The following is a 16,019-nucleotide window of genomic DNA, read 5'->3' as shown; positions in this document are numbered from 1 at the left end:
GGTGACGAACTGAGTTATGTTCGCTCCTCACATACAACGTATCCATCATGACGAGCCGACGGAGTTCATTGTTTCCATGTTCAACCGCGTCAAAAGATGGAGCTCTATTTCAACGTCTCTTTCACTGCAAACGAGATAGCTTTAAAAACAATAGTACCAAATTTAAAATATTTGACTTTTCTTAAAACAATTATACGTGTCTCAATGTTTTGAACTATTATGAATTTCCTTCAGTGATACATAGCGTGCTAGAGTCGGAATAAAATTTCCTGATGTGAGCTAGACGATCATTAAGCTTCAAAGATGCCTCCCTTCAGCATGTACCGTATGTATTCAGCATTCGTCAGATAAGTAATTACTCCTATATTAGGACTAGTTGAAACTCCTCAGTCAATGCCAAGCTTGGAGTCTGAAAAAGTTTCCTTAATTTAGAGTATTAGAATCTAAATTAATTTGTGTAAGCTCGTTTCATCTAGCTTTTGTGATAAGCTGTGGTTAAGGTCCAAACTTGATGAGTTGACTTATTTTATTCAAATTATGCTGCGGCATAAGTGCGATTGTTTTTATTAAATATCATATCAGGAAATAGACCATACTATGAGTATATCAGAAGTCTTAGATTGTGTCAGTCTGATATAAAAGGTGCTCCAAAAATGATGTCGAACAACTAATGTAATAACTAGAGTTGACATTGATAGTCAAATAAGCATTTAGGGAAAATGGATTTCAGACGTTGTTACTCGTATGTCCTCATAAGCGGTGGCTGTTTACTGTCAGTCGAATGTTGCTTTGATACAGGACTACAATATACAACACTATGAGGCAAGAGGTAGGGCCAACCTTCGAGTCCAACAACACAGGAGTATAGCCTTTGAGAACATGCCGTCGCAAGTTGGCGCCAAGATAATCGATAGGCTATCTGTTTGGGTCAAAAGGGCAAACAATATAAAGATCCTTTTAAATGCCTTTTAGTGCACGATGCATTGTATTCAGTTCAAGAGGTCATGAAAGGGTGTTAAGAAAATCTAGTTGGCAATTTACTCCGAGTACTTTGACAACGTAAATAATAGTATCTGTGATTATATTATGTAATTTAAATGTGTATGTAAAAATTGTTTAGGCACAAATTTAATTTTAAAAAATTTAAAGAGATAATTCTGAACAATAAGACTATAAACTTTATGTAATTTTTGAACCATTAACAAAACATATTAAATAATATGAATTGACAATTTTTATCTACACTTCCAATTAAAAATTGTATTTTATAAGATTTTGTAGCTTTAGTATTCTCCCACTACGTCATAAAATACTTTCGGTGTTACTGAAATTGTTGGAGCTAACAAACTATACATTATGCTTATTATGGAAAGTTTCTGAGTTTTGATTGTTATTTCATTGACAAATTTTTAATCTCCGACTTGAAAGCTCCTAAAAATCGCTCTTTTAAACATTGAAAAGGGATAGGCCTATGATGTACATGTGTTTCAAGATAAAATCGCGTGTATAGCCTCGGGTAACTGGTCTTATATAATTCGATGATGGGCATCTATCCTATACACTGATGCCAAGACAACGTAAAACAAAATCTTGATCCTCAACCTTTAAACTTAAACACATTTCTACACTGAATCATTGATTTATTTAACCAGATTCCATGACATAGTGATACCCTGATAGGAAAACTAATATTCTAAACCGCGTATTTAAGCAAATATCACTCCAAAAATATTATTGTTAGGAACGGCCAAAGTGTAGTGATATCCTAACCGAAACTAAAAAGATATTATATAATAGTTATATAAAATTATTGAGTAATTGATTTAAAAGAGTCTTTCAGTAATCTAAGTGTTATAAAAATCCATGTTCAGTGTTGTTAAGTGATAGATTGATCAGAAATCCCTACCGACACGTCATCTGAAGCAAATTCGGATTATAAACGAAGGCCGGAGCTGTGCGTCCTTTATCCCCCGTTCCTCGTTGTTGCCTTCCGGTCCTCTTGGTTTCAGATGACATGTCACGATAGTGTAGCAAGTGTCAATATTGATTTTCTCCAATCTTTCACCTCCCGTGTGACAATTGTTTTGTAGTGCTCTTGGATCTGTACTGTTACGTTGTTTGGGTTTATTACCGCTAGTATAAATTTTCAAGTATTCGCTTTTATTTAACTTAGAACTTGTTTTACAGTGCAGATTGACTAAATAGTTAATCAGACTAGTTCCTTATTTCAGGTGTTAAGTTTTTATTTACTACTGATAAACGGTATATACCCAAATTCTGGAAGTGAAATGATTTATTTCATAACACGTTATTCATTATAACGATGGGATATGTCCAATTCTAATAATTCTACTTACTTTAGCTTTAAGGAATTTATGTACTCATCATCAGTGTAAATCGCAAGAACATTCCTGCTTCGTCTTAAAGTAAATACTGTATTCTTAACTATTTGTAGAAAATTTCTATTTTTATCATAGTAAACATATAAGAGTAAGTAATAAATAAAAAAAATTAATTTGGGAAATAAAATGTTGTGGAGGATCTAAATACCTTTAAAAGCTTGATATTGCCATTATTTTGATTACTACTATATGGTCTACTATTATAGTTCGGTCTGATTTCAGTCTCAGTAGCCTACTTAAATAAAGGTGGCAAACCAAACTTTCTAAGCCATGAGGCGTTGGCTCTATCACTGTACATCTTGAACCAGTTTCATTATACGTTTAAGCCTAATAAAATTAGAAATTAGGAGAAAGATATACGTCAATGCCGCAATGGTTAAACATTTTGATTAATTGTTACTTTTTAAGCTACTCCGAAACAATATTTTGTATTTATTTTTAACTTGTAAATTTTAATGACAAATTGGTAAAGTTTAAATTAAAGTTTTAATTTTTAACCAAAGAAATCCATACACATGTGATAATTTAAGCAATTATTAATCAACAAACAGAAAAAGAGCAATTTATTAGATTGAAAAGAATTTCAACAATTAATAATTACGTAAGTAGCTCAAAATTTTTATATACTAATATATAACAAAAAATTATTAATACCTTGCTACCAATGAAAATTTGTATTACATGACAAAGTACAAATACATGATTGTACTTGGGCGTTTCATTTATGTTTATTTATATGATTTGTCATATTTGATAATATTTTAATATGAAACTATTCAAAATATATATATATATATATATGTATTTTATATATATTATTTTTATTTAAGGTATTGTACATACGTAAATGTACAGGTATTTGCCTTTTTAAGTCGTTTATAGTTTTAGTAAAATGTATATTTTGGTTACATGCATGTGTCTGTACATAAATGTACGACAAGGTATTCCATTACAATATCATATAGATACGTTGTATTCAAAATTATCTCTTTGATTTTAATGGTTTATTGGTGTTTGTACTATCACGAATTTATTATGCATCTTAATTTTAACTTAAGGTTAGTTTACGCATTATAGCATATGTATAATCTAGTATATATCTTCTATTAGATAGGAAGGGAAAGCTATTTAAAAATCCCGTTTTGTAAGAGCGTCTACTTATCATATCGAAGTCAAGAGGCAAAAGTACTTCACTCTAATGGATTCATCGTTACTCCACTGAAATGGTTATTGAATCCGGAATATTTCCATCTCTCAAATGAATAATCATATCTTCTCCGTTTCTTAAATATCTTTTCCTCAAATATCCTCTTCTTGAAGAAAGCGAATTTCCCCAAAGCTCAACCATTAAAATTACCGGCAATCATTAGAATCGGTTACATAAACCACTACGCACCATTTAGGAAATTAGTGCTTTATTGAAAATATGTATTAGTGTTTTCCTATGTATTAACCTTTACCTAAAACTTATTTAAGTATAATGTGGAATATGAAATACTAATTTATAGTTTATAGTTTTAAGTTAAAATAATAATTTTAAACGGTAATGAATGTAATTGTATTTTTTACAATCGACGAAATCGATCTTAAAAAAAATATATTTAAAGATTACATTATTAGTATTTAGATTTAATCAATTCGGTCTTGAGTACTGTCATATTGTAATAATATATATGCTTCATTCCAGGAAAGATTAAAAATACTGTTAATAAATTTACGAATATAATTTCAATAATTCTGGACCAACGTACATTTTTCATTATATTGTAAGACACAACATATTTCCAAATAAAAACCGAATAAGTGGTCTGTTCTTAGAAGCAAGATATATGCAAACAAGAGTGTCTTTGTTTGTTTGTATTGCTTTCGTGCATAAACTATTTAATCAATTATACCGAAATTGTAAATGGACATCCTAGGGTACATGGGATAAGTATAGGCATAGTCTTATATCGGAAATACCTCTAGTAACGTCCTTCTGGTCTCTAAAGCAGTAAAAAGTCTCACCTTGTTCTATTAAGTTACAAGGTACTATTCATCTAAAGAGCCTCTTAATATAACTGTTAATATATTTTAATATAACTGTTCTGTGTAAATATTGTAATATAACAGAAAATCCATGTGATTACCACTATTTTCAATTAGATTACATTTATTGAGTGAAAGTATACAGCTAATTACATAGTAACTACACATCTTATTTCAACATCATGGTAACAGGGCAAAGCAGTTAATTAGTTCTTGCATTAACTTAAAGAACAAAGTTAATAATATTTATATGTAACGAATTTTATTTCTTTTTCTAGATCATTGTGGTACGGTATATTTATAGTGGTTGAAGGAACAAAAACAGAGGTATTAGGTATTATTATTATTCAACAAACTATTTGTTCCATTACTACCATTTGAGGAAATCAGCGAGCGCAGTAGCTTGTGACTATAGCAAACGGAATCTCAAAGTAATGTAAGAGACGCTAAATGTAATTTTGTGACAAAAACCTTTGAGGAAGCATGGTGTCCATTTCCTACTAAAGATGTATACTGTACAACACTGATTAAATATATAAATACTTATAACTTTCTAGATTGAAATCTAGAAAGTATATCACAGGAAATACAGTATTACACAGGAAATAGTATGATAGAGGAACATAGATTTAAGACAAATAAAATCAAATCAGATTTGTATTGCCGGAACGTCAAGTCAACTTTTTACTTTTACTCCCCTAAATTTTTATCATACACCCCACGATAAATATCATCCAAACATACAATTTGCACATTTACATACATCCATTCATTCAATAGTAATTCCTATTTATGACGACGGATTCAGTCAGATTGTTTAATTGGTGATCTCCCAATCATATGCTAAAAGGTCTTCTTCCTTATACAATATTTATTACACTAAAACGAGTTTCAAACAAGCTTTTAAACCCTTGGGCATTTTAGCGTTTGTTATTGAATCTATTTATTTTGTTGACGAAATGAACAACTGCCCTTGAAGGCTAGAGGTTATAAACCATCGTTCTGTGTCTACCAGTTGGGTTATCTCTGCCTCTAGTCTCATACGCATGTATGTCTCGGCCATTCGTCATGGCCCATTCAGACATACAAAACAGAGTTGTTTCCAAGTTGTAGAGACTAGGCTATTAAAGATTGTTTAAGGCTTCTTTGCACGACTCTCTAAATTTAAACTGAGCGATAATGCGGATCGCTTGTTATTGCAGCTTGAACACTCTCACACTTTGATTGTTTGCACAAGCTTCCCACAACACGAACCTATAAGTGATATGGGGGTAAATCAAGCCATAATAAGCCATCATCAGAACATTTTAATGCAACCTATAAAAGAACCATCAACTTGCCGCTGCCTTAGATAGATGGCATGGTACACACACGTTTATAATAACATTAGAAAAACAAAAGCGTTTTCTGCTAGTGTCAGCAGGGGGTAATTTTATGTTTTTGTTTTTTTTATGTGGCCTGAATGATAAAATTTTAAAGACAATATCGAATATCCTGTATGAATAATAAAATTATACAATCAGAAACTACATAATTCAAAATACTTATCAAAGGAATAAAGAAAGCGATAAGGAAATTGTTTATTTACAAATATAGAAAACATATCGCTTAACTAGCTTCACAGAGATTGTTTATAGTGTAATGAAGACTCATCTTTGCTTTTTTCATGTTACAGTGTTATGCGATTGTATTAAATTTGTTTACAAACTTCTTTATTATGATATTTTCTTGAAGTCACAATTCTTACACGTAAACTAATAGTTACAATATTACCTTGTGCTCAGCCACATCACATGAAATGAAATATATTGAGCTCGATGGTGCTTTTACAGGAACTAAGTTTCATGCCAAGATTCAAAACAATTAGGTTAGTTCATTCTCGTTATATGGTGAGCACAGACATACTGATAGACATGCCATCTGTAAATTTCTTGATTTATAAGCTGTGCTAACTCTCAGGAAAATAAGTTTTAATAAAATGTTTAGTAAAATGTTAACCATTTTAATTATAATTATTCCATTTACCTCATACGCAATTATGTGTATTGTAATCATTTTGGTTATTAAACGATTTCCCTACGATTAAACTTTGTATTTTTTTTTTAATGTATCTCTTTTTATACTTTTGTATTATTTCGAACATTTTTATTTAGTGTATATAAGCTCAAAGCACAACAATAACATAAATAGATGTGTTTAAAATGAGTTTATAGTGTATTTTGAAAGGCAGAGTGTTAATAAAACCTTAATAGGTAACAACTCACGGAAAATCAGCATTGTAGAACAGTAACAGCATGACGACCGTGAAGCAATAACTTCTAAAAATAATAACATTGTTGTCACTTTATCCTACATACAATCTTGATAAAAAGAGGCCATAGAAACAATAGTCCGGCGTGGTATTGCTGATGCAAATTGCGCTGTAAAGAGCCAGTTCTTTGTTGTTCTATTTTTATTTTAGTAATCCTCCCCTCGCAAACGTAATTAAATTTTACTTGAAACTCTATAAACGTAAGAGCTTTTTTTTCTTTAGCCCTATTGCAATTACCATTTATTAGGTTTTAATTAATGTTAATTGCTGATATTCCATTCATAAAACAAGCTCTTTATAATATTCCTTATTCCTTATAATACATGTATTGTTATAAAATTATTGATCAAAATTAAATATCTTAAGCCAGTAACCTTAAAATAGTTGTTCGTAAATTTAATTAATATGATTATGTAAAAGCTTTGCAATTGAATTCATAACAAATTTGTTTATGACAATTCATGCGGTGTCACATACCATATTGAGTGAGCATCAATATATTGGTTTTCAAACCCCACATGACTTTAAGTAGAGAATAAATTAAAAATGGTTTACTATAAATATTATACACATGTACGATTGTAAAAGGTACGTATCAACTAAGATGGGATGAAGAAAATATTTGAAAAAAGTAAATACCATCGAATCATCTGGAGGGTGGTATGTTGTCAGAGACGCAAACAATTCTTGCTCAGTTTATACGTGTTTTTTATGGGGAGAGTTTCGCATACTCTCAGACACTTTTACAAATATAAACATTAAATCCTACATTGTGAACATTCGTAATGTAAATTAATGGAGATGCTCCATTAAAGTGATTAGTCTGATGGAATATCAAAGTGCCGAATCTGTGACGAATGAATAAGCAGACTCACGTCGCATCGGGCAGTCCTCCAGCTGGGAAGAGAGCCCTGGGGAACAGTTAGTCTGGGAAGCACAACTCGCTGCCTCGGGCCTGCTCAAACTTCTCCTCTGCTTGCATAATGTCACACAACTTTCTGAGCCCGGCAAACTTACATCTTTTCAAAGCAGACTTCAACAGACTTTGTGCCAACTGAGATATCCCACTATTAGTTTATTTATAGGCCTTCCTTTCTGAGGCCTTATAAACATATTACTATTTTTTATTCTCTATGGATTTAAAATGTTTAATTCTTAACGTAACGTACGACACCCGTTCTTTTAAATAAAAATAATTGTAAACATTGTTTCTAAATTCATAGAGATCATGTGGTAATGTTATATGAATAGCAGTTACTTACTTATTCAGCAAGTTACTAATCAAACACATCTTACAACAAATTTGTTATATGACCTCTAAACAACGTAAACGTAACAAAGATCTATGTATTCTTAAGATCTATGTAGCTTGCATTAGCAATATTAAATTAAATTTAGTATGTATGCATTTTTTATAAAGTTAAGTTTTAATACACTCTCACTTTAACGTAAAAACCTTAGGAATAATGTTAAATTAATTATTTATTTATATAATAATATTTTAAGAAAAATTAATAAAAAATTCAGTACCCTACCAGTAAAATGTCCCAATCGGTCTTCAATAGTGTTGGAGGGCTTTGCTTTGAAGGCACTGCAGCTACAGCAGTTACAAAGTACATTTCAATGCCCGTTTCAGTAGCAATTGCCTGAATAACTTAACTCGTGTAAAATTAGCTATTTCTGGATTCCGAAGTACGGAAGGACTTTACGCATCATTTTGGATAAATGTTTTCATAAAAAATAAGTACATTAAACTCTGCGTATTACAGTCGTGAATGCTAGGAAATTATAGTATACAATGAGGTAAAGTTTTCGTTGAAATTTGTTACTTAATAATTGAAACGTGTGGATAAAAAACTACCTTTATAGCTTTAATTAACAACATACGTAAATAACTGGTGAAATGTTTTCTGCACTATGAAATAAATTTGTGATAAATTGCTATTTCTAAGAAGGAAGTGTCGATATAAGTAATACTTGTAAGATACTAATTCAGGTAAATGCGTAAGTAAGCTATATCAATTAATAATTTCTCATTCTATCCTACAACCTTCAATTAAATCCTGCAAGTTCAGACATGCGTTTTTCATGGCAAGCATTGAGGATGTTTATAAATGAAAGTTTGTTAGTTGGTCAACGTAGTCAGGATGACAGTAAATGTCCGATTTATTATTTACATAATCTTATCGATACGAAAATTATTTCACAAATCACCATAAAAAATAAATCTTGTCAATTGGCTGTGATTAGTTCTATAATATAAACTGATTTGTTTCCCATAAAATAGAACATAAATAGGTGCAGTATAAATTTAAGTTTGACTTACCTTGTAAACGAAAAATTACGCTTGGAATTCGAGAAAATAACAGGGTGCTTTCGGCATTTCTCTTCAATCTATAAATAAAACAATCAGTCATTTTTTGATAATAACTAAACCTGGTTAAGGTTATAAAAAAAAGAATTAAAACAATTATATTGTCTAAGGATTATGTAATTTAAATGGTATTAGAGGTCTAAAATAAACCTATCCGAGGGTAATACCTAAAATTCTGTGTTACTGTCATATACAAAACTTAGTTGATTGCTTTCGATAGTTTTCGGGTTTTAAGTTTGAAACTGCTCACATTCAAATGTTACGGGGCAGAACTTGTTTGGACATATCCAAGTAGTGTGTCTTATACGTATATAGAAATTCAACAGTGCATATGAATCTACTTGCCTTAACAATAAATGTTAACACTATTGGTAAATTTGTGTACTTTCTACATTCTTTAATAATTGTTACAGCATTTTTAAAGGCACAGATAATATTTGAAATTATTATGAAAATAATGGTAAAAAATCAAACGCAGATATGAAATGTAAATTCATTGAACGTTTTAAGTAGTAATTCCTATAGAATTTAATCAACTTTATGTAGAAAAAATAGTGCTAAAATATTTCTAACAATCAGATACTACATATAAAAACATAAAGTCACTGCCTTGTCCTCAGAGGTTCAAATTTATAATATTAAGTTGTGCTTGTACTTTATAAATAACTTTAAGTTATTATTTTATTTATCCTTGATTATAGTTTCCTGATTAATAATTGTATATGTTCTTTTTAATCTACACGTAAGTTTAACATGTAAATATTTTAAATTGCACACTGATTCGTGATGAAATTCCTTACTTACCTATCTGATATAATTTAATTAATTTATAATTAATAATATAATTTAATAAAGTAAAATTTATCACTACGTAATTTTAAATTCGAGTTGAGGAAACACCGATATTATGTATTTGACTTAATCCTTAGAGCATATAAACAGTTTCTGGGACGTAAAAGGCGTAATATATAGCAATAATATAACATAAAACGAGAACATGGATCTAATACATATTAACCTACGATATAAATAAAGAAGAAAATATACAACGCCAAAATATAAAAAGTTGATTTTCATTAGAGTAAAGATTTTAAACTACAGTATCTTGGCAAGAAGTTGGCGTGAATGATATGCAGAGAAACTATATGGGTACGATATAACTTAAAATAATATTGGAACTCAAACAGTAGACCAGAAAATCCGTAAAGCAACAACAAAAACTAACATTAGTGTGTGCAGAGTTTCAGACCATTAGGCAAATTTGATTCATGAAGCATATTTTCTTGAATTTATTCTTAATTTTTATGTATTAATTTCAAAAAGAAGTTTAAAAATCATTGCACAGGCCTACCATAATAAATATATGAAGAAAATAACCCATACCGTTACGTTTAATTATTTTTATTTCCTGACACGTGTTCGGCAGTTATGCCGTGATCACAATAACATTAAATTTTACATCAAGTGATAAAACAAAACTAACAAAACATAATTATGATAGCATTTATTATTATATAAATGATACTAAAATCTTTAATGACAAAATTTACGTTCAGGATTACTTAACATCTTTAAAAGGTTCAACAGCCAACAAAATCGAAAAAATTCCTACTGGCTGATATTTTTTCGCCTTTAGTGTGTAAAGGATAATTTATAGTTTGTTACTTTATTTTGTCTATTGACAGGTTAAGTTAAGTAAATTTTAAATTTAATTAATCTAAGCCATGGGGAACTTGAAAATGACGCAAATAATAATTTTGTTTGGTTGCACCACTTTCTATTCACACACACACACGCGCGCGCGCGCGCGCGTTTGGTATTCATAAAAAAATTATTTTGTTTCACGTGGCACGTGTGCGCAAAGGTTCATCGTTCTTTGCCACTGGGAAGTTTTAAAACATACTATATAAGGGGATTATAACCCAATTTCAAACCCTCTCTGTAGTTTATATTATATATAATAATTTAGTTTTTTCTAGTTAGTTTATGATAAATACGTGTGCCTAATTTCAACTGTCCATGATATCGGGGAAATTTAATTTGTAAATATGTGAGTGGTTAGATATTTTATAATTTTCACTTTATAAATTATTAATTTGCGAAAAAACAGTTTGCTGTAATAATATAAAATTTAGCACATAATCTTATACTTTAAAAGCCTAATTACAAATACATCAGAAAATTACAAAAACAGCCCATTTACGAAAACCTACATGTAAGAGATATTAAAAACATCCTTGGTGAACATGAAGATAGCATGAGATACTGAGATGGTATTTAACAGGTCTGAGTAAAAATATAAAACATAGAATCAGTTACGGTGTAAGAAAATTTTTTATTTAAATAGGAGATAGAACGTTACGCAATAAGTTAATAAGCAGTGAGCACTGAGCAGGACTTGACAATCAGAGATCAGAACTGGTCATGGCTATGAACTAAATCGAGGTAGGTTACCTCTACTCACTAATGATACAAAGCGAGGCATAGAGTGGGATGGTAGAGCTTATGGCTTCTCACGTAATCTTCAAATTCAAAAGGTTTAGACTTCTTAGTAAAGCATTTGTAATATAATATGATGACGCCTTATGATTTTTTCAAAAAGAAGTATGCATATAGTCGTAACTAATAAATTGTAATCTGTTTCCATGGTTAAAAGATTCAACAGTTAACATAATCTTTTGGAAGTTAGAATAAATGTCATTTGTCTCCCTGTTTAAATTCACTTTCGATCTAAGGTATTTTCCGTAACACAGTTGATTTGGCTACATTTGATATAACTTAAGTATAGGCTATGGTTTTTAAAAGGTCCTTTTCGTCAACAAGAAGCCTTAGTAATCTACTTCCGGTCTTAGTTATTTACATGCTATAAATTTGATTTGCCATTTTGTGCGGATATGGAAAGTTTATTTACAGTCACCCGCCGCTTCCCACCCAATTCGTATGATTACATAATACATGTGCAGTTTGATCAACCTGGTTCTAGTTATTTATATTCCTATAGACATTAGTATTTTGGCCACGTTAAAAATAATTGTAATATTATGGTCAATTAATTAATCTCGGGTAGAGAGTTTCATTGCCTGTTTCCCGATCCAGGACAAATACACAGTGTGAGAAGCTTACGTCGGTCAAAAGATAACGATAGGGGTTTAAGAGTCTTAAAACTTAGATCGGAATTGTTTCTACGATATCTGGATTTGAGTACTGACCAAACACTTCATACCCTATATTTGCTATTATTTACAGTTTAAAAGTTTTTGATGAAACTTTTAATTTTCCTACACTGAGCTCAAAAGCCATTGCAGAAAAACTTAAAACTGAAACTGAACTTTATGTTACAAACACGTTTGGAACTACTGCATGATTTCCCACTATAAATGTAATAACATTAAAAATTGTGGTTAAATTATTGAAACATAATATAGTTGTGCTATCATAATACAATATTTACACATAATACAATTTTACAACATTTTAATTAAATTTAACTGTATCTTTCAGTTAGTCATACTTGTTTGCTGTAATACAACTTTAGACCCCCAGGTAGGATTATGGGTGTTGGTACATAGTGCGAATTGTCTGGTAATATGTAAAAATAATAGTGCTTATAGTTTTACTATGATAATAAATGTATAAATGTACCAGTAAGCAAGGATTGATACTAGTTTTAATTTTTTATAAAAAATGTAACCTTATGTGTATCGTATACATTTGTTTTTAGAAATTTATATTGTTACTACCACAAACACATGAACGTTTATGTATAATTAAAACCGGCCAGTAGTAAAGGTAGATTAAGAACTTCCATTACTGTCTGTTTTAAAGATTTATACATTTCTTCATGTGCACCGAAACTTACTTTCGCGCTAATAAAACAGTGCTTCCTGTACTCCAGATGGGGTTGTACTGAGCGGATTACCAAAGTACAAATGGGCTTGGATTTGCTTTAAACTTAAGCGGAAGCTTTTCCTCACTCCTCTTTAAACACGATAGATTGTGTTCGTCGTGTCTTGATACCCTTCATCATCGGATTTTATTTAAAGCCATTTCATCAATCAGTTCATTTTATCCCGTGTTTCTAGGGCTATGTGTGGTAAAAATAAGTGATGATAATCCTATTTTAAGCCCTTCTCCGCCCGTCCTCATGGACAGCTGGCCCGTATATTAATTTTTAAATAGATAATGTGGAGAATTAACACAGTACAATAACGATGAAACCGATAAATGTGCAACGGTCACCTTTGGTGTAAACGATTGACGCAACCGTTTTTTAAACGTCACAAACAAATGTAATTTTTACCTGCCTTAAGCGAAAGAAATGAAGTTTCTGGGTTCTACTTAAAACATACCCAATTAACTAAGATTTATTTTCTCGTTTGTGTAATATTTTGTTTGATGGTACATAAAATTCATTTCATTTGAACTAAAGGTGTCTCTACTTTAGATCTAAAGTCAGACATTCTACCTGACATAGCCATCGGCTCTCATGTTATATGGCTGCTCATTATAGTCAGTGATATTTAATTACTAATACATAGTATGTTTTATCTTATTATTCCAATCTAATATGCATGTATTGGCCTACAAAAATGTATCAGTAGTAATGCATTGGTCCAACGCTAGTATATAGAGCACATACTGGAAGAATTATTTTTATAAAAACGAGGAAATACAACCTGTTTACCAAAGGTTTTAATTCATAATTATTCTACACCTAACTGAGATAATTTCTACTTCAGATAGTTGTGTTTGTGGTATCAGGATAAATAGTTCAGTACAAGTGGTCATTGGAAGCATTATATTTAACAGAAAACTTCAATGGCATTGTTAATGTTTTAAACGTTTATGTAACCAAATTTAAATGAAATTTTAATGAAATTCATGGTAAAGCATGAAAGAAATTTGAAAAGAGTTTTATTAAGAAAGTAACTTTACAATCATTTTAGAATAGGTACAAGTTTCAAGTGAGCTCTGTGAGTACGAGTGAGCCTCTATGAGTGTAATTAGATGAAGTTTCAAGTGGAAGGTGAGAGGTGGCGATTGTATTGATAACGTATTCTCTATGGGCTGTCGTTGAATTTCTTCACCTACTGTAATTATTAATAAGCACGATGTACCCTATGAATCGTGTTTTAAGTACATAAAATTCACAACTAGTCAGTTCATTCTTATTATATTTTTTATAACTCTTCTCTTAATTGTATACTTAAATTAGGTTATTAAGACATCTTTATCTGGTGGCCGATTTAGTATGCATATAGGATCCTGCCTTGATTCAGGTAAAATTCAGTGTTTTTATTTATGACACAGCTATAAATTTTCTGGAACCCTAGATAAGACGCTTGGAATCTAACTGTTCTGCAACACAAAATGTACGTTTTCGATAACGTTTTATTCTGAAAATATGTCAAACGGAACATGAAATTACCTTATGAATAGCTGAGTTGTAAAAGTTTTAAATATACTTATTCTAAAATAAAAATATTAGTAGTGCAATCTATTTTAGTTATGCATTAAACCTATTCCTTAGTTCCTTAGTTGTTTAGTCTCCTTCCTTCATTTCGCATTACTTATTTAATTTGGAATACTGTTTATTTAGTATAATAATTTATAAAAGATCTATTTCGTATCAGATATCTTTTTATGTTTACGTCTCTTATCTCGACTGCTGTCTGCTGGAGTCTCCGAAAATATCCGAGACATTTATCGTATGTGAATTTTAATAAATACAAAAAAATAGCCATTAAGACTACGAGATCTTGCTGAGACTAGATAACCCATGCCCAAAGTCCACAAGGATAAATAGGCTTCAATACAAAAGCACTATTACTATTGTAATTAACATTAAAAATCTATATTTCCATTTTCCATCTACAATTGTGTTTCCCTGTTAATTTCCGTTGATGTCAGGGACAAACAGGGAATAAGTGTCATGCGCATTTCACTCCTTATTACAAAGATTATAAGGGATGAGTTTTAAAACTCATCTTGGCAACTGTGCTAACAAACATTTGTGTAAACACCTCAAATACACTAATATTCTGGGCGTCGCATATACAGTTAGACCTACTTTAAACACCTATGAAACCTATGAAAGTTTATAAAAAATAATCATATTTCAATTTGTTTCCTATCCTAATAACATAAAAATAATTCAAAAGAAATATTATAATTATTGATGTGTGAATAGTCGATGAGACCTATAATTAATTACCATAATTTCAACCTTAACTTGGGAAGTACCAAAATTACTAGATCTTGTATAAATTCATGAGTTTTTATCTTTCAAATTCAAATATAATTTATATTTAAAATAGGTTTGGGTGTTATCGTTTACCAAATAAAGGAAAATAATTGCATGAATTCCTGTTTATTTAAAGCAATATCAAGAACAACCCCCTATATATTTAAATCCAGTTAAAATGGCATTGTTATAAATAATTCCACGAATAACAATTGGTTCGGATAGGATGAACGAGTTGAATGAATAATAGTAGGTTCCTTTTCAAGGGAGACAAACATAACAAAGGCATGAGGTTAAGAGGTTTAAGGCCCTTCTTAAAGACGTTAATCAGCTTACGACGACAGCCTTGGATAGGAGAGACCCTCAGAGCTGCGTTCATTTACCAGATGTTTATGTTATAAGAGTTTCCACCTAATTTACTCAATGTTTTCCTTACATTCTAGAATTAGAATTTATTTCATTCTTATTTATGAAAGTAAATAAATTAATAAGTCATAAAGTTGTTGTAACACATAAAATTTTAAAGAAGATAACTTATTAAAGACCTATATATTACAGTTTCATCCTGTATAAGTTATGTCTTCTTTCAACTTAACTAGTCTCCAAACTGTATACACGTAAATGTATAGCTTACTACAGTATACACATGGTGTATAATTA

At 30.5% G+C, this 16,019-nt stretch overlaps 1 protein-coding gene across 2 annotated transcripts in view; it reads right to left on the bottom strand.

Moving 5' to 3' along the window:
• Window positions 1-16,019, bottom strand: part of LOC124354757 (hemicentin-2) — a 406,108-nt gene that overhangs the window by 163,056 nt on the left and 227,033 nt on the right. For both annotated transcript variants that reach the window (XM_046805443.1, XM_046805444.1), the window contains exon 2: window positions 9,068-9,135. The gene's annotated coding sequence lies outside the window, so the exon portion shown is untranslated. The remainder of the gene's footprint in view (window positions 1-9,067; window positions 9,136-16,019) is intronic.

Source organism: Homalodisca vitripennis, chromosome 2 (assembly GCF_021130785.1).
Source record: "Homalodisca vitripennis isolate AUS2020 chromosome 2, UT_GWSS_2.1, whole genome shotgun sequence".
Taxonomy (NCBI): Eukaryota; Metazoa; Arthropoda; class Insecta; order Hemiptera; family Cicadellidae; genus Homalodisca; species Homalodisca vitripennis.
The sequence above is the reverse complement of the archived record's forward strand: the minus strand, read 5'-3'. Positions and strand labels throughout refer to the sequence as shown.